Source organism: Apodemus sylvaticus, chromosome 13, assembly GCF_947179515.1.
Source record: "Apodemus sylvaticus chromosome 13, mApoSyl1.1, whole genome shotgun sequence".
NCBI classification, from domain to species: Eukaryota; Metazoa; Chordata; class Mammalia; order Rodentia; family Muridae; genus Apodemus; species Apodemus sylvaticus.
Genome location: NC_067484.1, coordinates 4,904,452 through 4,930,189, shown reverse-complemented (window position 1 = coordinate 4,930,189; position 25,738 = coordinate 4,904,452). Strand labels below are relative to the sequence as shown.

General features: G+C 39.4%; 1 long non-coding RNA gene and 1 pseudogene across 2 annotated transcripts; one reads left to right on the top strand and one right to left on the bottom strand.

Annotated features, from left to right (window-relative positions):
• Positions 1-513: 513 nt before the first annotated feature.
• Positions 514-15,414, top strand: LOC127663601 (uncharacterized). 2 transcript variants are annotated; one of them, XR_007972997.1, is made up of 5 exons: positions 514-592; positions 2,099-2,213; positions 13,849-13,972; positions 14,196-14,325; positions 14,934-15,414. It is a non-coding gene; the product is annotated as an uncharacterized LOC127663601 (long non-coding RNA). The 2 variants fall into 2 exon arrangements; XR_007972998.1 differs by lacking the exon at positions 14,196-14,325.
• Positions 15,415-21,260: 5,846 nt separating this feature from the next.
• Positions 21,261-25,738, bottom strand: part of LOC127664143 (ubiquitin-conjugating enzyme E2 G1-like) — a 39,452-nt pseudogene continuing 34,974 nt past the window's right edge.

The window sequence follows — 25,738 nt, the reverse complement described above, 5'->3', positions numbered from 1 at the left end:
TTACTAGTCTATAAAAGGTGGGGGTGGTCGTAATGTTTTCCATAGTGCTGTGAGAATTAATCTATCCCCTTGTAAACCTCTTTGTTTTAATACTTATCAAGAACACTGGGAGGCAGTAGCCATTGTTATTGTTGTTTCATTAAATAAAGTTTGTAGAGTTGTGCAGAATGGAGCTTATTAAAGCTAAGTATGTGAAACTACACATACCAAAATTGTTACAAATAATCAAATTTATCTTGTAAAATTAAAATTTAAAAGAAGACAATTAGAAAATAGAATAAGAAATAATACCATGGTGTTGTTAGAAGTGATTTAAAATTCTATCAGATAACTAGAGAAACTGAAATTCATCTATTAAGGTGGTATACAGTCCATAATATATTCTATATTATGTTAAAATACCATTCTTCTTGAATGTGATTTCTAAAATTAACTAAATCTGTTTTAAATGAGAAGTATTAGTTTGGGTTTGAATGTTCTTTTTTCCTTTTAGTCAAATTGAACTGGCCCAGACATCAGAGCTCTATAAGGCATGTTGATATTGATTGCTTCTTTGTCTCAGGGGCTATAAGAAATATAACAGATCTCAAAGGTCTGTATTCTTGTTTGTTTTAAGAAAATTGATACATATCAATGTGTGTGCGTGTACGTGCGTGTGCATGCGTGTGTGTGTGTTTGTGTGTGTGTGTGTGTGTCTGAATTGTTAACAATGTATTCTTTGGAAAGTATTTTGATTTTTCTTAGTCAAATCTATTCCTTTGTTCAAATTGGCTGGAGCCTATATTCACAAGTGAAGGAAAATTAGAAAACTACTGCTTGGTGTAAACTGAAATATACAGAGAAGAGTATCTTAAATTGAGGACTGTATTATCTCAAATAGATGAGGATATTTTCTGGATATTTTTCATATCTTTTTATTGTTTGTTAAGGGGAAATTTCTGTTATCCTGTGTCTTCAGACTTTCTGTTCTTCTGTTGAAGTAACTCTCCTCCCTGAATGTAGATAAATATACTAACCTTTGGGTTGTGATAATTTTATACTCTAGAGGTGAGTCATCAGGGCAGTCTGCTTTTTTTTTTTTTAAATGAAATTTTAGGTTTATGTGTGTACTACCTACTAGTATTGAAACATTTATTTAGGATTTTTCTTTAGTTCTTTCTTGACAAGATAACTACACTAGTGTTTTCTTTTTAAAGTCAGTTTTTCTCTTATGTGAAAATCCTACAAAATTCTATATTCCCAACAAGGCTTTATTTTTGTCCTAGGTAGTTGTGACTTAGCTCTGAAAGGTATTATTTTGAATTTGAAAGAATTGGTTTTAGCCTTTGGACAACTTACCTTCTAGTAAATTGTGCTTTTTTCTAGTTTATGTGGAAAGGCAGGAAGGCTTTCTGTGTTATGTGTTTCTTTGTTCTGAGTCTCCTGCCCTCTAAGCCTGTGGTGTTTTACTTGCATATCAATTTTACAACATTATTGTTGTCTTGTAATTTTATACATAAAAGGAAATGATACATTAAAGTAATGTTCTTAACCAAAGCAAAATCTGGGGGTCTGAAATTCACATTTGGTTATATGTTAAACTTTAGATTTTCATTGCTGTGCATGAATCTCCAGTTTGTTTCTATTGCTATAAAATTAAATAAAAATAAAATGAGAGGATAAACATATTTATATCAGAATTGTAAAAGTCTGTTTATAGTTTTTGTTTTGTTGTCTACTCCTACAATTTGAGCCTGGGATCTGAGTTGTCTGCTTTTCATTGTAAGAAATGAAAAGCCATGGAAAACTGACTCTGCTGATTTTAGATTGAGTTGGTTTATCAGAAACATTGCTGGAGCCATGCGTGGTGGCATGTTTTTAATCCTATCAGGTGAACATCAGTGAGTTCCTGGCCAGCGTGGTCTACATAGAGAATTTCAGAAGACCCTGTCTTAAAAAAAAAATTAGGTGATGTTATATGGTGATGCTTTTTAAGATTTAATGCATAAGTGATTAAAGAACAAATGTTATATAATTAAAATTCCATGAAAAAAATTCCATTTTATGACCTTAACATCCTTTTGTACTTAGAGAAACAATTCAATTTTTTTTCTCACAGGAAAAACAGTGGCTCTGTCAGCAACCATGACACAGGAAGGTCACTTTTCATCCTGGTGCTAACATCCAGCTGGAGTGGCAGTATTAGCAAAATAAAATCCTGAAAGGAGAAGCAGGTACACATGAGTGTTTAAAAGCCATAGTAACCTCTGGGTGGCCTCTGGATGTTGCTTGTGGTGTTGGTACTTTAGAAGTACAAGTAGAATTAGAATAATTAACAATTTGAAGTTGAAGGTTTTAAGGATGCTAGTGACTGTAGAGAGAATTATCTTGTGTATTGTACTAAAAGAAAACTATGGCCTATAGGAAAGTGTAGAATACAAGATGAGACATTCAGGAGGCAGAAAGAATTCTGGGATAGAGCCAGGGATGAGATATTTGCCTGGGAAAATGTGACAAGACTGAATCATGGTACCTGAGCCCAGGTAAATAGTCATGTGTCAGAAAGTAGATTTGAGTAAGTGGGTTATAATACATTGGTTGCCTAATCAGAGAAGACTAGATATAAGGCCAAGATATTTGTAAGTATACATATTTTGAGTCTGAGTTTTATATCTGGGAGCATGGGGCTGGGAAGAAGACCTAGGTCCAAACTTCTATAAGTGACAACTTGAATCACAACAAAATCTAAATCTGAGCAGATGCCCAGTGCATAGTTAGGTTTTCTGGAATTGGATGATGATGTTTTCCTGAAACCCAATCTACTGTGTATAAATTTAGATTGGGAATGAAAAGCATGGTGTGAATTGTTTTCATATTAACTAGATAAGTTATTAGCCATTTGGCTTATGTCACAGTGAAGACACTGAAGTCTGTGTTCTTCAGTATTTTTAAGAATTCAAAAGTAGACACAGTGGTACCTAATCCCAGCCTTTGTGAGATAGCACCATGAGAACAGTATTTTCAAGGGAAGGCTACAGAGTAGGGAAACCCTGATTCAAGAAAAGACACAACCTCTTTTGGAACCAGAATCCAAATGCCTCGTTTGAGTGAACTTGTTTTTTAGAAGAAATATTTTCATAGCTGTCTTAGAAAACTAGTCTCTTTACATTCATAAGACCTTTATGTGTTTTTATTACCTTGCATTACAATTTGAAAGAAATTGGGAATTCTTTCTCATTGGTTTCCTTGTGGAATAAATTGTTAAAACCACAGATCTTTAAAAAAAAATCATTCTTTTAGAGAAGCATTTACCAGAAGACAGATATATAGCACAGTAGAAAGGATCTAGAGTTTGGTTTTATCCAAGTTACTTTGGTTCCCTGTTTTGTCAGATATAAAACACTGGGATTATTTTATAAAAGACCCTGATGAGGCAAAACAGAGTGTGGGCATCTGGATTTCTTTTCTGGAATTAGTCTTTCTTGATTGTAATCATCTGCTTACACAGTGTATTGGGAAGCATAATTGTAGGTACACATTTATATATATATATATATATATATATATATGTATATATATATATATGTATATATATATATATATATATCAGTTTTTCAAGTTTTCTAAGGCTTTTATTAGCTGTTATCTGTTTTCAGAATGATTTGAGATTTAGTAATTTTTGTCAGTAGATCATGGGGTAACTTTCTGAACTTGTTTAGGCCTTGCTTCATTGTTTATGTTTAGTTTCTTAAGCATACCGTTGTACAAGGTTGCTTTTTCTTTCTGGATTTTTATATGGTATTATTTTTTTTTAAAGATTTATTTATTTTATGTATACAAGTAAACTGTAGCTGTCTTCAGACACACCAGAAAAGGACATTTGATAACATTACAGATGGTAGTGAGCTACCACGTGGTTGCTGGTATTTGAACTCAGGACCTCTGAAAGAGCAGTCGGTGCTCTTAACCACTGAGCCATCTCTCCAGCCCCTATACATGGTATTATAAAAAGATAAAAAGTTGAGTTCTAGAAAGCAAGAAATGTGTAGCTGAGGGAAGTACACAGTACTAGTGGCATGTTGAACCCTAAGTAAATACTTCCTGAACATCTGTCAAAATGAGAAAAACCCTCAGATGTATATATTTAATAGTGTCTCTAAGTTCCTTTGGTGCTCAGTCTGGTGGGTCAAGTCTAAGTTGGCTGATTGTTTAAACAGTCTGCATCTAGATTTTGGCCTTGGTAGGCACTTGTTCTTTGAAAGTAGCAAGGAGCCGGTGATCTTTTGTCTTGCTTTCCATCACTGTCTATTCTTTGCATCTTTTTAGCCACTGGATTTTATAATATTTAACAACCTTTTATACTTAAATCTCCTTCATTTCTAAATCTGAGCAGATGACCAGAAGCCAAATATTAGAGGAAATGTTTAAGTTCCACTTGCTATTGAAAATTGATGAAATGAGATTTTCCTCTCTTTAGAAAAAGTGGCTATAATAACTTGATAATATATTCTTGTTTTAACATTATGATGTACGTTTTTGTATCTTAAGCACTTTGACCCATTTGGTGCTTGTGAAAATATTTGCTATTCATAAAACAACTAGATACTCTTTTATTAAGTTTGCAGCCAACCCTGTCTAGAAATTGTCTTCCAATGCCTTTCTTTTACTTTTCATGATATTTCATTCTCTGGGTCAATATTAGACATAGCATCAAAATTAAATGTACTAAGAGTCAGTTTAGAAGTTAGGCTCTGGACTGAGCAGACATGTACAGACATGTATGCAGAGACCACCTGAGTATAAGATTGTTTGGGACATGGCCCCCCCAGGGCCCCACCTGCACCTAGGAGCTGTGCTGTGGTGCTACAGCCTTCTGTGCACCTAGTCTGCTTGGTCTTCTCATTTTGTCCCGGATTTCCTGGATATTTTGGGTCAGGAGCTTTTTGCATTTTTCATTTTCTCTGAGTATTGTATCAGTGCTTTCTATGGTATCTTCTGCATCTGAGATTCTCTCTTCTATCTCTTGTATTCTGTTGTTGATGCTTGGATCCATTACTCCTGACTTCTTTCCCAGGTTTTCTATGTCCCGAGTTGTCTCCCTTTGTGATTTTGTTATTGCTTCTACCTCCTTCTTTAGATCCTGGATGGCTTTGTTTAATTCCTTCACCTGTTTTGTTGTGTTTTCTCTTAGTTCTTCAAGGGCTTCTCGCTGTTTACATGTGTTCTCTTGTATTTCTTTAAGGGAGCTATTTATATCCTTCTTGAAGCCCTCCATGATGCCCTCCATCAGCATCATGACCTGTGATTTTAAATCCAAATCTTGCTTTCCTGGTGTGTTGGGGTATCCAGGACTTGCTGTTGTGGGAGAATTGGGTTCGGATGGTGCCATATTGCCTTGATTTCTGTTAGCAACGTTCCCACATTTGCCTTTTGCAATCAGGTTATCTCTGGCCTTAGGTGGGCCTGCTGTCACTGGCAGGAGCTTGCCCCTCCTGTGTGTGTGCCTGTAGGCCTATCTCAGCAACCTTGGGTAAGCTGCTTTTTCCTGGCACAAATTACTGTGGTGCTGCAGAGTTCCTGGGTGCAGGTGGAGTCCTGGTGTAGTGTGTCCCAAGTGATTCTCTACTCTGGGGGAAGCTGCCTCTCAATCTGTTGCACAGTCACAGAAGCAAAGATGACAGCTGAGACCCACTCTCTTATAGTTGTATTTGGGTATGTAACTCTGTGGCCCCAATCAGCTCTGGATCCAGGCTGTGCAGGCAGATCCTCTGCTCTGCAGGGCTGGACTCACCTATGCAGGCTGCCTCTTCCTAGCTGGCTGCTGGGTGTATAGCTAGCTTCCTGTGCTGCTTGGAGATGGCATGCTGTGGCTGGGGCTGTTCCCAATCCAGAGGTGGAGACCAGAAGGCTCTTGCCAGAGGCCTCCGGACTGGATCCTCTGCTCTGCAGGGCCAGACTCCCTAGTGCAGGCTGCCTCTTCCTAGCTGGCTGCTGGGCATATAGCTGGTTTCCTGCACTGCTTGGAGATCCTGAATCCAGATCTTATTGCACGGTGTACAAGCTTCAGTGCCCTCAAGTCGGGTGACAGCTTTAAATATTTGAAATTTCCCAAGAGACATTCCAGAGGGGAATCTGGAGGTAGGTCAAAGATGACGAGATGCCCATTGGGTGATGGGGCTATGTTACTGAACAATTTGTACTGGTGTCCCCCCCAAAAATTCAACAACTGAAAGAACCCCAAACTGGGGAGTCAATTTACTCCCAAATTGAGACCTCACTCAAGTCTCGGGATAAAGCAACACCCCAGAAATTCATAAGAGACTATTGTTGATGCAAGCACATGAGGTTTATTCAGGGAACCAGTGCACTGGGGCTGAGTTCATAACCCTGGCAAGGGCAGAGGAGTTCGATCCTGAGCAGCTGTAGTCGGGAGTTTTTAAAGGAAAAAACATAAAGAAAGGGGAGGTTAGGCAATGATTCAAGTCACAAGGAATGGGGAGGTCAGGCAGTAATTCATGACTCAGTGGAAGGTTGCAGGTTATCTTGAGCAAACATTCTTGGGGCATTGTATAGTTAAACATTGAGCAAGGTGCCAGATGTCTCAAGAATGTGGTGAGCTAGTTCCTGCAACAGGTAGTGTTATTTTTAGGTTAACGGTTTCTCAGGCGGAGAGTAGAAAAACAAGTTGCTATGTGCTAGGCTAGTTGCCAGGGGGTCTAAAAATATTGAGTTGGGATCTCTCACAACTAATATAAATGTATAGCCAGTGGAGACATACTGGGGCATCATGCAGATGCTAGAGGGCTGGTGAGTCCTGGATGCATGGATAAAAGCAGCCCATCTAGCAAATACATGAAGAGGTGTTTTCCTGAATTGGTACAGTTGAAAGACTAAGGCAGAGTCATGAAGGAACACTTCAATAAAGCAGACACAAGAGAAAAGATGTTCTACTAAACCAAAAACAGAAAAAGACCCATGATAAAAGATTATTTACTAATAACACATATGTATTGATTTGCCTTATATTGCATGGTTGAGCTGCATTTGTCAGGACTCCCTGGACTCATGCTTATGCGCTAAGACATGACATATGGTGTGGCAAGACACTTGGAGGAAACATAGTATTTGGAGTGTACAAATAGGACTCAGTGGAGTGATAGATGGATGCTGAACTAGGTTTGCTTAAAGAGCTAGCTGTGCAACCCTTGTGGGTCTTGCCTCCTTGCTGATCTATATTTCCCTGAGAGAGGCATACATAGCTGACAACGTTTGTTCCTGCTGATCAACCCTGCTGACACAAGCCAAGGCTGAGGTCTGACTGTCTCTGCAAGGTCATGTCACTGATGTTGCTACTGAAGTAGACTGCTGGTGTGTATCCATGAAGTGTTTGCAAGTGGATCAAGCTGCTGCTGAATGAAAACCTGTGAACTAAACTGCTAATTTCCAGCCAAGACAGATGTGAGTTGATAAAAAAAAAAAAATCAAAACTATTCTAAACAAGTCCACTTCTTCCTTACCCTTTCTTTTCTATTACCTCTACTGAGTGGTGGGTTTTAAAGCATTTAAAAACCATCAGTAAAAATAAGGTTTTAAAAGATTAATGTTACAGAGTAGGCATGACACAGGCCACTGATATTATGAAAGTTTTGGACTCTCTTCCTTCACTGGGCTTTAAAGGAACCAAACAATGAGGGAGACACTTATAGGTTTCTGGAAATCCTCTAAAGTGTAAAGAGAATTGGGAAGAAACACTTTCAAAGAAATAAACAAGAAGATCATTTTCAAAAGAGACAGAGCCCTTTAAGTTATCTTTAGAACAGGAAGCTATTGTTGAATGTGACAATGGCAGACATGACAGGGCAGTCACAGATAGTGACTAGGTTTCTGGCTTTGACAACTCATAGGGAAAGGTATTGATGTGCTTCTTCAAGATAGAAATTGTTGAACTAAAGAGTGTGACTTAGGTTTCTGAGCTTAATCAGCGGATAGGACATATAAAGGTAGAGGCCGGTGGGTAAGGGTGCTGTACAGTAGGAAGCTCTGAAAAGACTGAACTAGAGATGGAAGTTTGAGAGTTGTCACCATTTGGGTGTCATTTAAATCTTTGTAATAGGTGACATTCCTCCAGAGAAAGGCTTTAGCAGCAGAGGGAAGTTATAGAAATAGATTCTGGGGTATAAGGGATAGGCAAAGCAGGAGAATGTCAGAAAGTCAACAAAGGATATAGAATCTCATCAAAAGGTTTCTTTTTACAGCTCCCCTGCATCTTCTCAGACAAAAGATCTTACTTTCCTCCCTTGGTGCCATGACTACTCTGTCCCTGGTATAAACCCTCTCTCATCTACCATTAGAGAGTTCACTTTGCAATGTAATGGAACAATAAATGCATTGATTCTGTTAACACACATTCTGGTCACTAAGACCTGTTATAGGAATTCATATTTGGAGACCAATACAACTATTTTGGAACAGTTTCTACCCAGAGGCTTATTAGTGTCTTTCTTACTTTCTTTCTTTTTTTCTTTCTTTTTTTCTTTCTTTCTTTCTTTCTTTCTTTCTTTCTTTCTTTCTTTCTTTCTTTCTTTCTTTCTTTCTTTCTTTCTTTCTTTTGGGGGGTCATATGATTCATATTGGGTTTTTTTATTTTCTATATTCTTTGTTTACATTCGTAATGATTTTTCCTTTCCCAGTTCCCCCCTCCCCAAAAGTCCTATAAGCCCTCTTCCCTCTGCCTGTTCTCTGATATACCCCCTCCTACTTCTGTCTTGGTATTCCCATACAATGCTAGATCAAGCCTTTCCAGGACCAGGGAACTATCCTTCCATCTTCTTGGGAGTCATTTGATATGTGAATTGTGTCTTTGATACTCAGAGCTTCTGATCAGATGTGACAACATGCTGAATTTAAGCATATTAATCAGTAGAAGAAAAGAAACTAACCAGCATTCCCTCAGTAAAGATGAGTAAACAGGGAAGAGCCCAGCACCAAATCCCCACCACAGGGCTCGGGAAATGTTCCATACAGAAGACCCAATCCCTGTTGCCATTTAAGGGGGGGGGGCGAATCTTTCTGATCAAGACACAGCTCGTAGATTGTATGAATGCAGTAGTGCCCACTGACATGCTGGGACCAGATCTTCCAGACATCAGATTGCTTGAAAATGCAGTGAAAAGCACTGGCAAACTCCATCTAAGGCTAAATACCAGCATGAGACCAGGTAGTCCAAAAGTTGTCCTGGCTGTACTTTCCTGCTCTCCCTCTAGACTCCTCCATCTGTGTCTCTGCCACCTCTGGTGGTCGGCAGGCACTCTGGAGGCAGGCACTGACCAGGTGGCAAAGGTGAACAAGCTTATCCAGGGATGGGGCTTGTGTTGGACTGCCTACTAATCGGTGTGTAAACTACCATGAAGCAGTGAAGGTAAAAAGCCTTGTTCAGAGTGCAGAGGTTGGAGGTGGGGAGGCCAGGTGGGAGCCTGAGTTGTCGCCAGTCCACAGAGGGACAGCAGTAGCCCATTTCTCCTGCTACGCTAGGGAGGTGGAGCACAAGCACTTGCATTAGGACCTGAAAGATGGCTAAGTATGCCTAGAAGGGCAAAGCCAGAGGAAACTCTGGTGGAGGTCTTTAGCAGTCTTGACACGAAAATCAATTGTCCCACCGGGAGTGTAGGGGTTAAAAACTAATTGAACCATCTAGTAGCTGGTTCCCTATGAAGATTCCCTCACTATACCTATCACTCTCTGAATGGTAAAAAAAATAAATAAATAAAATAAAAAATAAAATAAAAGCCCACCATTTTATCCTGTAAAGCAAATGATTAGAGGACTTGGGGCTGAAACTATCTTAGCCTATTCTCAAACTTTTAAGTAAGAAGCCCAGCTACTTCAGAAGCTAAGATCTGGGAGTGGAATGCGAGTGCCTAGTGGGCCACTTTTTGTAAGCAGAACTGGCACTGTGGGATGAACCGAACGTCGGGTTAAGGCGCCCGATGCCAATGCTCATCAGACCCCAGAAAAGATGTTGGTTGATATAGGTAGCAGGGCGGTGGCCATGGAAGTCAGAATCTGCTAAGGAGTGTGTAACAACTCACCTGCCGAATCAACTAGCCCTGAAGAGTCAGAGGCATACCTGGCAGTTACCCATAGCAGAAATGGGACAGGGTCTGCCAAGTTCTGAGCTTTGCTGCCCTCCCGTTGGAGGCAATGCTCTGATGAGCCACTGGATGTGGTAGCCTTGAAGTATAGGGTGCAGACATGGGTGGAGCCAATGCTGGTGCAAATATTCATATGAGAAATTTGAAAGCCGAATTGAAGATAGTCTCCATGTGAACAGCAGTTAAACATGGGTCACATGGGTCCTGAAAGATGTGTGAGAGCTGTTCTGAAGGAACGGGCAATGGCCTCTGTTGCCCTTGGCCAAGCAAAAGGGAATCACGTTCAGATCCCTGAACCCAGAGTGGTGGAGATGAACATTGTGAGGTGTCCAGTGTGGCAAAGTGACTGATCCCACAGAACCTGGCATGAACATCAGGGATATTTCCATTATTGTGAAGGGCTGCGTGGCACAAAGGGGAACCTAGGGGCAGGCAGGAGAGGATCCTCCAAACCCATCCTTTCTCTTTCCCTTTGCCATCACAGTCATGAGGAAGGGTTGGGTCAGGGTCTGAGACAGTCTTCCCCATTGGATCTCTCCCCCTTTTCCTGCCATATTTTTCTCCAAGGCACCTTGCTTGGCCAGTGACTTAGAACTGGTGCAACCAGAGGAATCTGATTAATTAAATCACACAGGCCTGTGACAGATACTGACACTGTGATTACTGCCCAGTGCTCTAAACGTCAGGGTAAAGAAATTCATTGAAGTGCAGGTAAATGGCCAGAGTGAGTATGACACTCTTAATGTAGTCAAATGCCTCATCATCTAATTAGTGACATGGAAAATGTATGAACAAGATTTCATCTGTCCATATATTAAAAATTACTTGATCTTTATTTTAATACATATATAGTGAAAGCAGGGCCTCATGATGCTTCTGGTTTTGAGCAGGATGTGTTAGAAAAGTTACCACAGTATTATAGGAACCTCGAGTTCAGACATTTGGTGTGTGTGCATAGCTGAGGAGCTAATAGGGCAAAGCTACCATCTAGGGGATTATGACTGAATGCCTCTAAGTCAGATTCCCACCCAGGCAGAAAGATATGGCAGTGCTAAAGAAGCCTCTGTTGGCCACAGAGAGCCAAGCTGCTGTACCATCTGTTCCTGCCAGCAGTCTCTGTGCACTCCCACATGTCAGACAGGGTCCCCGCCCTGCATCTGGATTGGGGTCTGATGCAGAGAGACATTGTTCCTGAGAAACCTGGTGCAGCCAGTATGGGGGGGCCACCCTCCTGCCTGTCGCGCTAATGCATATTCATGTGGAACCTGGCACTAAGCTATTCATAGCTGTCCTGCTTCTGGGTCAGGATTTTATACATAGCAGAGCAGCTCCCTTGTGATCTATTGAAATTTAGCCCTCGGTACAAGGCTTTGTTTCTGAGAGCTCTTACAGATGCTCATGGTTGATGACAGGTAGAATGTAGCCCTTTCTGATCCCAACCCAGTGGTGTAGTATCATCATACCACATCACCAGGTAAGCAGTGGCAATGGGGTCTCCCTTTCTGGTCTTTTCTAGCTACCAATACTGCTTCCCCTGCTCCTCCTTCAGAGGAACCATGTGGACTGTTTTCTGTGGCTGCCACTTCTGCTATCCACTGGTCTTGTACAAGCATGTTTGAGTTTAGTGGTGGTAGGGGAGTTGTAGGTGGAGCTGTGTGTCGTTTATCACTCCTATCCTACCAAAGCCAAGAGCATCCTTTCAGAGGTTCAGGCAAGGGAGAAGGTGAGGGGAAAAATCTATGTCTCTCTGGTGTCCAGCCCTCACACCTCGCTTGAGGTTTCTCTTTCTACTGGAGGGATGGATAGCTAGTTCCTTCAAGCTGGGAATAACACAGTGTCTTGTGGGCAGAGGTGCTAGTCTGCTCATGGAAGGACCTGGTCCTTGTGTTTCTTGTGCCCCAACCCACCTCTGTGTTTTATCCTGGGGCACTGGAGAATTTTGGGAACCTTAGCTTCCTAGGCTTGGTGTCAATCTAGATGGGATGTGCGGATCTCTGGCAGCAGGCACTTTCTCCACTCTCTATATTCCCTCAAAGCGTGATGACAATATGGTACATGTTGGGTAGGGGAAAGGCAATGAGAGGCACTCGGTCTCCCCACCCCCACCTCTGCCTCCTTCTGTCTTGTATGTTGCTATGTTGACCAGATTTCTGCCCATCTGGATCATAATTTCCTCCACCCCAGGTCTACCAGATGTCAAATCTGGACTTTTTTTATTTTAATTTAAATGAGGTTTAAGTTAGCCATTTTTCTTAACTTTTCTTTTCCTAAGAGGATTGTCAACTAGTTGCTTGGTTGTTGTCTATGTCATTCTTGGTCTCTAGCATTAGGGCAATGGTGAAGTTGGTATTCTGTTCTCCATGTCACCTTGATTCCTAGTTGACAAGTTGTCCTTTTTATTAAAACCAAAATTTGTTTTTAGTACAGTACTCATGATACAATAGTGAATAATAAGATGGACCAATTTTTTTTTTAGAAAAGTGGACCGATTTTTTTATATTTAATGGTTATTTATTAGCAATTAGAAAATACAGCCATTAACCTTTATTTTGTTCCTTCTTTTTTAATAATAAAAACCATAATGAGTTCAAGCAGTTTACTGGCTGTTTTCTTGTTTGTTTTTAATCCTTATTAAATTATGAGGGTGTTGACCAGGTATCCCTGTCTTACTCAATAGAATAAATTGTATTAATGAATGTTAAAGTAAGATGGGCCAGCTTTAATTTTTAAAGTCATTACTTTCTTATTACAATAAAAAGTGGTAAAAAAAATAGATCTTTTCATCTCTCTCTCTCACTATGTATCTCTGTCTCTGTCTCTCTCTCTCTCTCTTCCTTTTGGATGATTGTGTACTTTTTAAAAAGATTTTTAATATCTGAAAAAAAATAAAATATTCGGCTAGGTTTGTTTTGTTTCATTTCACTTTTTCTTTTGATTTTGCCTTCATAAACATAAGGAGGTTGACCACTCCCTCCAGCCTTCCTTGTTTTCAAGGGGCCATTATGAGTCGTTGTTAGTCTTCTTATGCTCTCTCTTTCTCCTCTCTTCTTTATCTGTCTATCTCTGTCTGTCTCTGTTTATATGTCTATCTGTCTGTCTATCATCTATGTTTTAGCATTTTTATTATGTAGCCTTGGATCTCTTGGTTAATTTTATTTAATCCTCCTGTGAGGGTTGTGCTATAGATCACCTACAAGCACACACAATTTTAAATTTTAATTATTATAATAAAAGGAGATTGACAAGTATCTTTTGCTGTTGCTGGTGGTGAAGATGATGGTGGCAGATGTTGCTGCAGTGGCAGCTCTTTTTTTCTTTTTACTTCCTTGAAAAGAAAAAAGAAAATATTCGGCTATTTCTATAGTTCCTCCAGCTTTCCTGCCTTGTTTGTTTATATTTAATCCTCCAGTGATGGTAGTCCTGTGTGCATGTGCAAGCATACACACACACACACACACACACACACACACACACACACAACACACACACACACACACACACACACACACACACACACATTTACTACACAACACCCAGGAATGGGGGCCAGTTATGGAGAAGGAAGAACTCATTAGGAAGCATTGGCTTAGACCTGTGGGAAAGGTGATAGTGAACCAGAGACTTTGAATGTCAAGCTATTATATTCCTTAAAACTTACAATAACTGTTCTAACAAAGAAATATTGAGTTTTTTCTCCATCTGTTTCTTTTCACTCCAGAGATCATGCTGACCCAGAAAGTGGAGATCTGATTGCTGAGATTAAAGGCTTGAGCCACCATGATTATCTGTAATAAAGTGAGGTGTTAGAGCCTGTGGCCTAGTGAAGTGAACATCGGGGCTGGGTGAGTATGGACTCAGAGATGACCAACTCTGTGTGTGTGCTATACTCAGTTCTCTACTTCCAGCCAGGGATGAGTCTTAGGCTCACAGATTTGTGAATGTGAGCTTGCTTTATTGTGTCCAACATAACATGTTTTCTGGTTTGTTTTTTCCTGCATGCTGGCTTCCTTGGTGTGGTTTCACTTTCTATCTGTGCTGGATTCCTAACCTGCACTGGGGAATCAGAAGCAAGGTCAGAGTCAAAGTCTTTTTGATAAAGAACCAGGAATACATACCAGCACATCTGGGCTGACTATCCTTCTTCCCAAGGGATGGATCAATCTCAGAGAAGATGGTCCTTCCTCTTGATCTACCGGTAGTACCCTAAATATGGTACAGCCCATTTTCCTTCTTGCACTGTACACTCAATAAAATTAAGTAAATTAAAGAATGAACTTTCCAGTTATATATTTTTTCAAGCTAGTTAAATTCTTCCTCAAGACCCATACCTGCCACACACACCTAACTACATCTCCCTGTATGTGTGAGGGGGTTGCATGTCTGTTGGTCTGAAAACTATTTGAGAAAGCTTGGTGGCCACAGAGGCTATGAGAAGGGTGTCAGTTGGCCTGGGAATGGAAGAGCAGCCAGTGCTCTTAAATTCTGAGCTATGTCTTTCCAGTGGACAGCTTTCCGCATGAAATCAGTCATAATTTTAGTGTGAATGTTTTACAACTCATTGTCCTTTAATATATGTAAGACTAACTAGTATTGATGATGGTTCACTTTTCTTAACCTCGATAGTCAAACTAGGACTGACTTGCACACTAACTAGCTATTGGGGAGATAATTGATGTGCAGAAAAGGAACTTGTCTAATCAGTAAAGTGTTGCTGGTTTTTTTGGGGGGGGTTAATAATAGAAATTGTATTTTGTGTGTATATTTTATTACAGGTTCTTGTTTTGATTCTCATTTTATTTCAAGGGTACTCTCTAGATCAGTAGAGCCTCCTTACAAGTCACCACATGTAAATTGGATTTACATCCCTATCATCTAGAGAATAGCAAGCACAGAGAACAGCAAAGACAAAAAAGAAAGGACAAAGAACTCAGAGGGTGACACATTAATCACTTTGGGTCATTTTTTCCTGTTTTACCTTGACTCTGACTTCTAACAAAAAGAGAACATCAAGAAGAAGAAAATGAAAGAAACAAACGTCTTTGGAGCCCTGGTGTTGTCATCGAGTCAAATTTTTAAAAGACAGAGAGGAGTTGTGAAAATCAGCTTGCTCAGCGGAAGTCTGCAGTGTTATATAATCAGTACCATTCTGCTTTATCTTACAGAAAGTTAAACATGGCCTGTGGTCACACAGTTACTGAAGAATTGAACTGTAACCTACAATTCTTATTCTCTCTCTCTCTCTCTCTCTCTCTCTCTCATGAATAAAATTTGAAATTAAACTACATGTACAATGAAAAAAGTGTGGTGCTGTGTGTCTTTAATCACATGACATAGTAGATGGAGACAGGCAGAGCTCTAAGAGCTCTATGACCTGGAGGCAGACCTGACCTAGGTACTGGTCTCAAGGGCTAAGCACCCTCAACTAATGAAATGAAGACAAAAATAAATAGATATAATTAACCTTGAATTAAGGAAACAAGTAAAGAAACAAAGTAAGGCAATACTGGGCGGCCTGGCTTGGAGAGAGAGAGGGAGAGGAAGGGGACAGAGGGAGCTAGAGAGAAGTGATGATGATAATCAGAGTGGTTAGAGGTACTGACCTTGTCTTCTCTGCCTTCAAAGGGTCATGCCATCATCCGCAAGCCAGCCTTCTTCCTTTGGTCTTCCCAAGGGTCAGTCAGGCATCAGATGCAGTCAGAGAGAAAATTGGGAACCTCGTGGAGATTCTCAATTGAGGTCTCTCTGGCCCCTTGGAATAAAGCAAACAGGTAGACAGTCTAGTGGTGTGAAAGGAACAGTTGGGATGTTGTTGGTGATGGGAGTACATACATTCTTTCTGCCCTTGTAGACCCTTTGTTCCTGGCAGGAGGGATCAATGTGCAGGGGAGCAGTAATAAGAGGAGGAGAGATCCTGAAATGATTTCAAGAGTCTAGAAGTGTCAGATAAACAAATAGCTTAGAGTTTGTGAGACAGTGTGCTACTCTAGTGGGGAGGGCTCTGGTTCTCTGCTCACCTGCTCACCACCCAGTGTCATTTTGGTTTCTCATGCTCTCAAGACAGGGGATCAAACAATCAAGCATCTGGAATGTAAGGAGAGAGAGAGAGAGAGAGAGAGAGAGAGAGAGAGAGAGAGAGAGAGAGAGAGAGAGAGAGAGAGAGAGCCTGGAGTCAGTCCCAGCAGAGGTGTTTTTTTCTTCTTGGTTTTTCTTGAGGTAGTGGAGTGGTGAAGAGCATCAAAAATTTAGGGTTTCTGTATAATAAAAGGTTTACTTATCTAAGTCTAAGTTACTATGCTAATGTAGACGTGCCTTTTGTGTTCCTCTGAAGCCAGAGACTGCAGTCTCAGGCACTTAGCACTTCACCCAAAAAGAGCAGGAGATTAAAGGATTAGTGGCTAGAGCCTTTTCCCCATTGTCCAGATGCCTTTTGCTTGTCAGTCTAGGGTGAAGTGAGGAGCAATAAACTTCTATTGAGCCAGGAGAAGAGAATAACACTTGCAGAAAGAAAAACTTTTACATAAGTGAATATGCATAATCTCACAGAAATTCATACATACAGCTCCATACATATTTTCATGAAGTTTTCTGGGCCCAGCTTGCATGCATTCTCACAATTCATACTTATACATGCATACATTCTCACAATTACATACTTACACACACATCCATACTTACATATGCATATGGAGCAAAAGACCAGCACCAGTGCAGAAAGAACTAACTCATTCTGTATGAAAAATGGACTCCAGTATTTATTACATCAAGAAAGAAAAAGTTTCCACCTTTTCAATGCTAAATGAATTAAATGCATATTTGTAAGAAAAAGGCTTTGTTTCTCTTAATGGGACCTGTCCTGTCCCACGGTAAGAAGACTGCCTGTTCCTTCTGCTTTCTGCAACATCTTCTTTTTTCCTCTTTCCCTCTGCATCCTACACATTCTTTTCTTAGTTATTTACGTTACCTATAGTTTCTAAGTTATTCCACTCTGCATTCACCTAATCTTGTTCTCTTCTGACTAAAAACTTCTCCTTAGTTCAGTTCTTCCCTCAGCTCTGTTCCTCTCCTAAACTCTTCTGCCCTGACTTCTCTTGTCCTCAGCCCTTAAACATCTTTCAGAATACATGATCACATGTTACAAAGTTCATCACAAGTTCACACAAAATACCGTCATAAATTGAAATAGAAGTTTATAACAGAGAATATTTACATGCATATCCATTAGGAGTAATTATCTAGCTAGACATCTATTATTTGTCTTCTCTACATTATAAGTGAAGTTTTGTATAGATAAACCCAGTCAATATTCTATCTTCTAACACCTATTATATATCCAACTTCCCTTTTCATGACCTTTGGTTAACTGTTTTTTGTTTTGTTTTGTTTTGTTTGTTTTTTCGAGACCGGGTTTCTCTGTGTAGACCTGGCTGTCCTGGACTCACTTTGTAGACCAGGCTGGCCTCGAACTCAGAAATCTGCCTGCTTCTGCCTCCCAAGTGCTGGGATTTCAGGCATGTGTACACCACCACCAGCAGGCAGGTTAACTGTTTTACAACCTCTTGGAATGTGCTGAGTAGGAGAAAGTCTGATTGCCATCTAAGAGCAATTAACTGGTGACACTTGGGAGACTGGCAGAGTTCTCATTTTAGTTGTAACTATCAGAAAAGGACCTAATAGAAGTTCCACTATTAAAGAGCTTAATAATCACAGATATAATTTTAGGAACTCTTATAGGATCATCATTAAAACTAAAGTCATCTATTTGTCTACATAGCATCATTATAAGACTTCGTGGATCTGCAGAGATCTGCTCCAAAGGGGTGTGCTATTACTTATTGATTATTATAAATGCATAATGATAACAGGAAAAACATATAAATAGCAGGAATCTTTCCTAAAATTAGTCCCCCACTCCTGGCAGAGTGAAATAATAGCCAGACACATGTCAGGACTTTTTCTTCAGTTTCTCATATGAAATCTGAGGATTTACAGGACTTGAAAGACAGATCAAAATAAATAGAGTAGTGGGAGGTGGGCTTACCAGGAAAAGGTACATAGATTCAAGAATATGAACATTTTTGAAGACATACTTTAAAATGCAAACCTACACAATTGTGAGATATTTCATTTTAAACATCAGAGGCAGAAGACCCATGGATCCCAATGCTGGCAAGTATGATCACAAGGTGTTTTATAGTCACAGTATTTATTTCTTTGTATATGGGAGCCACTGTGTTTATGATTTGCCACACATTGGCACACGTCTAATATCAAATGTATAGTTAATTATGTTGTGTTTTATGTTGTACTCATTTGCAGAACAAACAGTTCCTTTCATTTCAACTGTAGCTAGTCTTTTACCATGATCCCATTTTATTATTATAATTATTGTTTATTTTAAAAGAATTTTCATTTGTTTACAAGGCTTATTAATTTCTGGTTTGTTATATTCATAGTGTAGTTTATTTTCACTTACATCTTTAATGGTCAGTAGAGAAGGATGCAGTTTGGACTGAGGTTGTGTATGAGGCCCAGGACACGAACAAAGCTGTCCTGATAAGATCTCCTTATCTGGCCACTCTATAGCACTGCAGACATGGGCTAGCACATCTTTTCTCTCAAAGAAAATATACTGTTTTGTAAAATGGAGTTACATTCAATCTTTCTTTTCCCTTAGAGATATGAGGTAGTCATTCTTCCTTGGGACTAACATTGTTTTTATGTTTTCTAAGAACTATACAAATTCTCACTTTGAAATCTTTAATGATTTCCTTAAGACAGCATGTTCTGGGTCCACTGTGTCCATGGTCTACTTCCTTCACTGTCTTGACAGCAGGCTACTCCGGGTATAGGAACTTCTGTCATACTTTTTCTTTAGTTTTGTTCTTTAGATATTTTTGAAGATGAGAATGTGGAATGTTTCATGTTTGGAATGCTTGTTTGCAAAATGACTCTGTCTTTACATATTTCAGCATACAGATGAAGAAAAAGGAACAACTACTTAATATTTGCCAATTAAAATAATACATATCTTCATGTATACTCTGCTACTCACACCATTATTAGCTGTAGATAAGAAATGAAAAGATTTTACTTTTGCCTAGAGTAGAAGATTGTGAACCAACATCCTTAACTTAGTATTGGTTACAGTGCTGATTACAACCACCATATATTTGTTAAATTTAAAAAAAGAGAGACTTATGTGACTTTTAATATCACAAAGGATGGAGGTGAAGAGATGGCTCAGTGGTTAAGAGCACTGATTGCTCTTCTAGAGGTCCTGAGTTCAATTCCCAGCAAGTACATGGTGGCTTACCTGTAAAGGTGCCATCCATAATGACACTCTCTTCTGGTGTGTCTGATGACAGTTGCAGTGTACTCATATGAATAAAAATAACAATAAAAAATCCATCAGAAAGGATGCCTCATGCAAAAGAAATTACCTTACCCTACCTAAAAATTTTTAGCCCAAACACTACATTTAAGCCCTTTTTTGTTTTGTTTGTCAGTAAATAGCTAGTAGGCAAACCTAAGTTACTGAGAACCTTAATTACTAAACATGATCAAACAGGAAAAATGCTTAATTTTACTTCACATTATATAGGGCAGCTTATAATTATATGGCATAATGCTAAATGATATTAGCAAATCATAAACTATAAAAATGATTCTGCTTCTTCTAAAAGAAACAGCAGTAATCTTGGGAAATGGTTGAGGAAAATGGCCACTGAAAATGACCACATAGAAAGCTGTAAGTTAGCCGGGCGGTGGTGGCACACGCCTGTAATCCCAGCACTCTGGGAGGCAGAGGCAGGCGAATTTCTGAGTTCGAGGCCAGCCTCGTCTACAAGAGTGAGTTCCAGGACAGCCAGGACTATACAGAGAAACCCTGTCTCAGGGGAAAAAAAAAAGAAAGAAAGCTGTAAGTTAGATGACCATGGAGACAGAATTGGAAAGAAAATAGCCTAATAAAAAGCTCAGGGTAGGAACAAATCACTTTTAAAAGGTGAAAAAGGGAAGAGAAACACACAAGACCATCTTTTTTAAGGGACACCAACTGGCAGACACAACAAAGTCTAAATTGTACTTTAGATTACACCTCATAACAGTGTCTTGCATATATGTAGACTATCTGCACCAAGTTAGATTATAACATGATCTAATGTCCACATGAGATAGTGACCATTACTGGTTTTCCACAGTACAATAAAATAAGTAAAATGCTATTGTATGAATATTAATGTCATTAAATGAATCTGTGTTCTCCAGAAAGAGACACATGTTAAAGACAGGCAGGTCAGTGCTTTGAAAGAGGGCTACCTACATCAGTGTCTCAATGCACCTCACAACCTGCTATTTACCAGCAAGGAAACAGGACAATGGTCAGCAAGATTCAGCAAATGATAAGGGACATTTTCAGCTTGTAATATGAAATTTAGGTGCCCAGAGGCCTCAGAAGACACAACCTCATGGATAAGTAAGGAGCTCATGGTCTTGTGAAAAAGCCCATGAGTTCAAGAAGATAAAAATTTGTAAATATGAGGCTGGAGCAGTTAAGAGCACTGACTGTACTTCCAGAGGTCCTGAGTTCAATTCCCAGCAACCATATGGTGGCTCACAACCATCTGTAATGTGATCCGATGCCCTCTTCTGGTGTGTCTGAAGACAGCTACAGTGAACTGTAATAATAATTACTGTAAAAAATAAATAAGTACTGTAAAAATAAAAAATATTAAAAATAAAAAATTTGTAAATACAATTTATACTTAAAAATGCAAACTTATACACAATTCTGAAATATTTAAATAAGAGCACCAAAGACAGAAAAGCCAGAAGAGCCACTCAGCTAGTGATGCAAGACTTTCCATTAAAGTCATATACTATTCTTAAAGTCACATGATTCTATCTTTTAATCATGGGAACCATAGCTCTTTGGTATATGAGGCTTAGGTACATGTCTAAGATCCAATTTTCATGTCATTGTATTTGGCTTATGATGTTATTTACATAGAAAGCATATTAGCTCCTTTCACTCAACTGTAAATCCTATAGAGGTCTTTATCATTACTTTTCTATACTGTTATTATGTAAGAAGTCTCCTCATTGTTCTTGAAGGCACACTTGTTATACTTGTTATGCACTACTTTCTTCACTTAAGCTTGAGGAGGTCATTGGCTGGGGTGGGCCGTGCAGAGCATGGACAAGCCTGGGGTGCTGTGGGCTGTCAAGTCTCTGTGTGGCACAGCAGACAAGGATGCACAGGGATCTCTTCCAACAAATGACACACATTGCCTTTAAAAGCAGAGGAAATTACCCTTAACTCATTACTATCTTAATTATATATATAAATGAAAGAAAATGATTTCTTAAAAGTATCCTGTAGATTTTTACCACATTTACCTAAATTAAGCTTAACTAATTTTTCAATTTTACTTGGTTACAGGATTTTCCTTCTCATGAATCACATCTCAAGGGGAAAGACAATACATTATTTTTAATAGTATATCTTAGATGGGCTTAAGACCACAAGCAGTAGAACACAATTCTATTGAGTGGGCCAAACAGCTACAGATACGATTATATGAATTCAGTTGCTTCTAAGAAAGAGGAGAAGCAGTTGATAATAAAGATTTGGGGATAATAATTGATGAATAAAGCCATAGATGCCTATTGCACAGGGAAACAACTAAATCAATCAGCAATAGAGACAGAAACTTTCAAGAAGACCAAATCTGTTCTGCAAAAACAGTTCAGCATTGGTGCAAAGCATTTTTAAAAGGTGGGAGGACAGACAAAAACAAAACAAAACAAAACAAAACAAAACAAAACAAAACAAAAAATAACTTTCTGTCTGATGGACACCAAGCATCAGGCACAACAATCAAACAATTTTATTTCAAACTACTCACTGGGACCATGCTGTGCATGCACATGAGCTGTCTGTATTACAAGAAGTTCTACTCTTCTCTGTGACAGTGAAATAAATAACTAGAGTGAGACCCTAACTTCAAACGTTCCACTCTGGAAGGTGAGGTTCTCTTCCTTAGCATTGAGGTTGATTCAGGAATTTGTTTTTTGTCACCAAGGAAAGATTAAAATAACAGAACTTCATTGCCAGTTTGGTACTTTGGTACTTGGTACTCTGAGGGAGGACTGGAGACCAGAACTAATGAAACTTCATTATTTCTGTGGTATTGACTGGGTTGAAGAAAACCACGAAGGACAGAGCAGAATGATAGCAGACAGGTGTCACATCCACCTTTGCCAGCAAAGATTACGCGACACAAGGGGTTTCTTCCTTAAAATGGTTTTATTCGGGAAACCTTTAATTGAGCTTATTTCTTCTATTGGCAGCCTCGGGCTCTCTGCCAGCCTGACCTTAAGTACCCTAGCTAGCCTCATTTGCCCAGGGAGATAATCAGCCGTATTCTCATAGGTGAACTCAGTGAGTTCTTCATTAGCATGTATGTGAGATAAGGAATGCAGCACTCTGCGCATGTGTTCCAATGATTTACTACCAGGGAGCAGCATGTGGCCAGTGCCATCTTGTAACAGAGAAGAACAAAGGGTGGCTCACTACAGACAGGTTTCAGAAAATGGCAAGGAAAGATGTTACCAGAAATTAAGACACCCAGAGGGCTTAATATACACTACTCTATCAATTCATTAGAAGAAGAGATGGCCTTACTTGGGAAAAGCAAATGATTTAAGAAGATAAACATTTGTAAAGTATGTTAAACCTACAATAAATGCAAATATGCACAGAAGTTTGAAACATTTAATATGAAACAAGAGAGAAGAAATGTCTTAGAATTATTTCATGCAGCTCTATGGCTTCTGTCAACATAGAGTGTGGTTTTGTTTTTTCATGTTTCTTTCAAATATGTAAAACAATGTCTTGTTTTCTCAGACTTGAAACACTCAGAAAAAATATTCATTGGAAGAAAAGGAATCAAGAAAAGGGGAATAGTTCTGGTTGTAGGAAATCACAAACATTCACCGATCAGGCTGTTGGAGGTGTCTGGGTTCTGTTCACCTAGAGAATGGTATTTTAAATGAATCTCTTCCTGATGGACGTTTAAGATTTGCCAGGGAAAGATAAAGATAGGTGACCAGTTTGACTCTGGGGACACCCCAAAGGCAGTGGCTATGACCCTTTTGTGGGTCCAATGATCCCTTCACAGGAGTTCCCTAAGATCACTGGAAAACACAGGTTTTACATTACGATCCATAACAGTAGCAAAATTATACTTATGAAGTAGCAACAAAATACATTGTATGGTTTATGGTCACTGCAACATGAGTAACTGTATTAAAGGGACACAAAGTTAGGAAGATTGAGAACCTCTGCACAAAGGGGTCATGACCCCTGCTTGAGAACCCCTGCTCTAGAGGCTCTTGCTGGCCAGTCTCCAGCATGAAGTGCCTTCATACTTGCTCCTATCTCTTCATGAAGCATTTGGCATGTCAGGGTGATTGGGAGAAGGAGAGCAAGAGAGAATAACAGGACATATTAAGTCAATTTGATATCATAATGTACTCTTCGTTGATATTTATCAAGGGAAATGGGAAATTTGAAAATTCAAATGTCCAATTAATGCAAGACAAAAGATTAATATCAAGTAAATTTTGTCAAATGCATTATTTTGAGGATGCTTTATCAGTACAATCTGTCCAGAGAACTTCCTCCCTATAGTTTAAGCCTCATATTTAAACACATTTCAACCTTTCAACTAGGTGAGTGAGGTCTATAGAGAATGAATCCATGCCCTCCTGAATAGCAACACTTAACATTCACTTTGCATAAAACATCAATAAATCAAATTAACAGTCACTTACTTGGTACCAGTAATTAAACAATCTACTAAAATATCCCCTTTGGAGTGTTTGTAGGAAGACATAGGGGGGGGGGGATATGTTCTATGGTGGTGTGTTGAGGTATGGGAGAATGGGGTGCCTCAGCGGGCTCATGCCAAGGCATCCCTTCCCCCTGAGGACCAGCCACATGATGGTATAGTATAGAGTTTATTAAGGGCATGGGGATGGGACTTAAGAGGGTGATAGAGGCAGAGAAAGAGAGAGTAGAGAAGTAGAGTAGAGATGTAGAGGCCAGCCATGGCACGTGGGGAGAGAGGGGAGAAGGCAATGAGCGAAGGGAAAAATGGAATCAGGAAAAGAGCAAGGGAGGAGCAAGAGACCAAGAGGGCCAGAGAGCAAAGAGGGGGCAACCAGCCTCTTTTATAGTGGGTCAGGCCTACCTGGCTTTGACAGGTAATGATGGGGTGGAGTGTGGACAGAATGCTAACATCCTTCATCATCTGACAGAAAATGGCTCTTAAACTAGGTCATACTAGCCACTCAAGAAAACACACACAGTATAACACATCTGCCATACAAACTGCACCCCGTAAGAAGTTCATTAAAAGAACACACCACAAGGGACTGATTATCATGAAAACAAATGTAATACATGAGGCTGAAATATAATACAGCAACGGGGTATAACTGCACACCCATGCCAAGATGTGCTCTTGAGAAATTACTACATGCAAGAGGTCAGGTGTAAGGAGGTTTACTGGGAGACGGCAGAGGGGTGAGGACCTGCAGACTGGGTAGAGGCAGACAAGAGCAGAGCCATGAGGGCAGATCAGGGAAGAGGGGGCCAGAGGACAGAAAACACTGGCAGAACTAAACTGTACCATACAACACCAGGATTACCAAACGCTGACACGTCTCTAGCTTCAGGCTTAGGGACTAACTAGTAAGCTCATTATTAGATCAAAAGAGGCACAAAGTCAAATTTTTCTAGCCACAACTTAGACTATCACTGCATTACATTTCATAAATTAATACAATATTTACAGTGCTTTTGGTAATTATGAATGTTTATATCAAAGATTATTATATAAAGCATTAAATACCCTATCAAAGTCAAATTAGCTTTTGTAAGATTTATAAGAATCTTTAACACTTAAAACATATTTTATCCACACACATGACTCTTTAGTTTTTGAAATGACCTTTGATTTGGTTTCTCTTTCTGAAATTTGTATTAACGACATATTATATACATGAAATATGGCTAAAGAAACACAGAAGTTGTCAGCTAATTCATAGGAGTAAAAAAGAAAATTTAAATGTTTTAGGGGCATATGGAAAAGGCCCTGAGAATAAATTACTAATTCTGCGAACAGAAGAGTTTTGCTTTCAAATTTGCTCCAGGCAGGCGTGAGGGTGTTCCATGGTGTATTTATTACAAGCCCAGAACTGCCATATGTTTCTCTTAAATTCTCCTTAAGTAGCTTATTTACCAATCCTGAAGACTTTATCACTTCAGAGTCAGAGAAATTCCTATTAGAAAATTACTGTTTCCAAGAAACTCTGAATCTATACACCTACTTTTAAAAGCAAATGACTTGAGAATTCTGCTAATGTGTATGTCACAGTCATTAATGTAACTGAATAAGAATGTCCCCACAGACTCAGATATTTGGACACTTAGCTGGTGGTGCTCCTTGGAAGGGATTAACAGATGCGGCCTTGCTGGAGGAAGTGAGTCCCCAGAAGTCAGCTTTGAGAGGTTAAAGACTGTTGCCATATTCAGTCTGCTT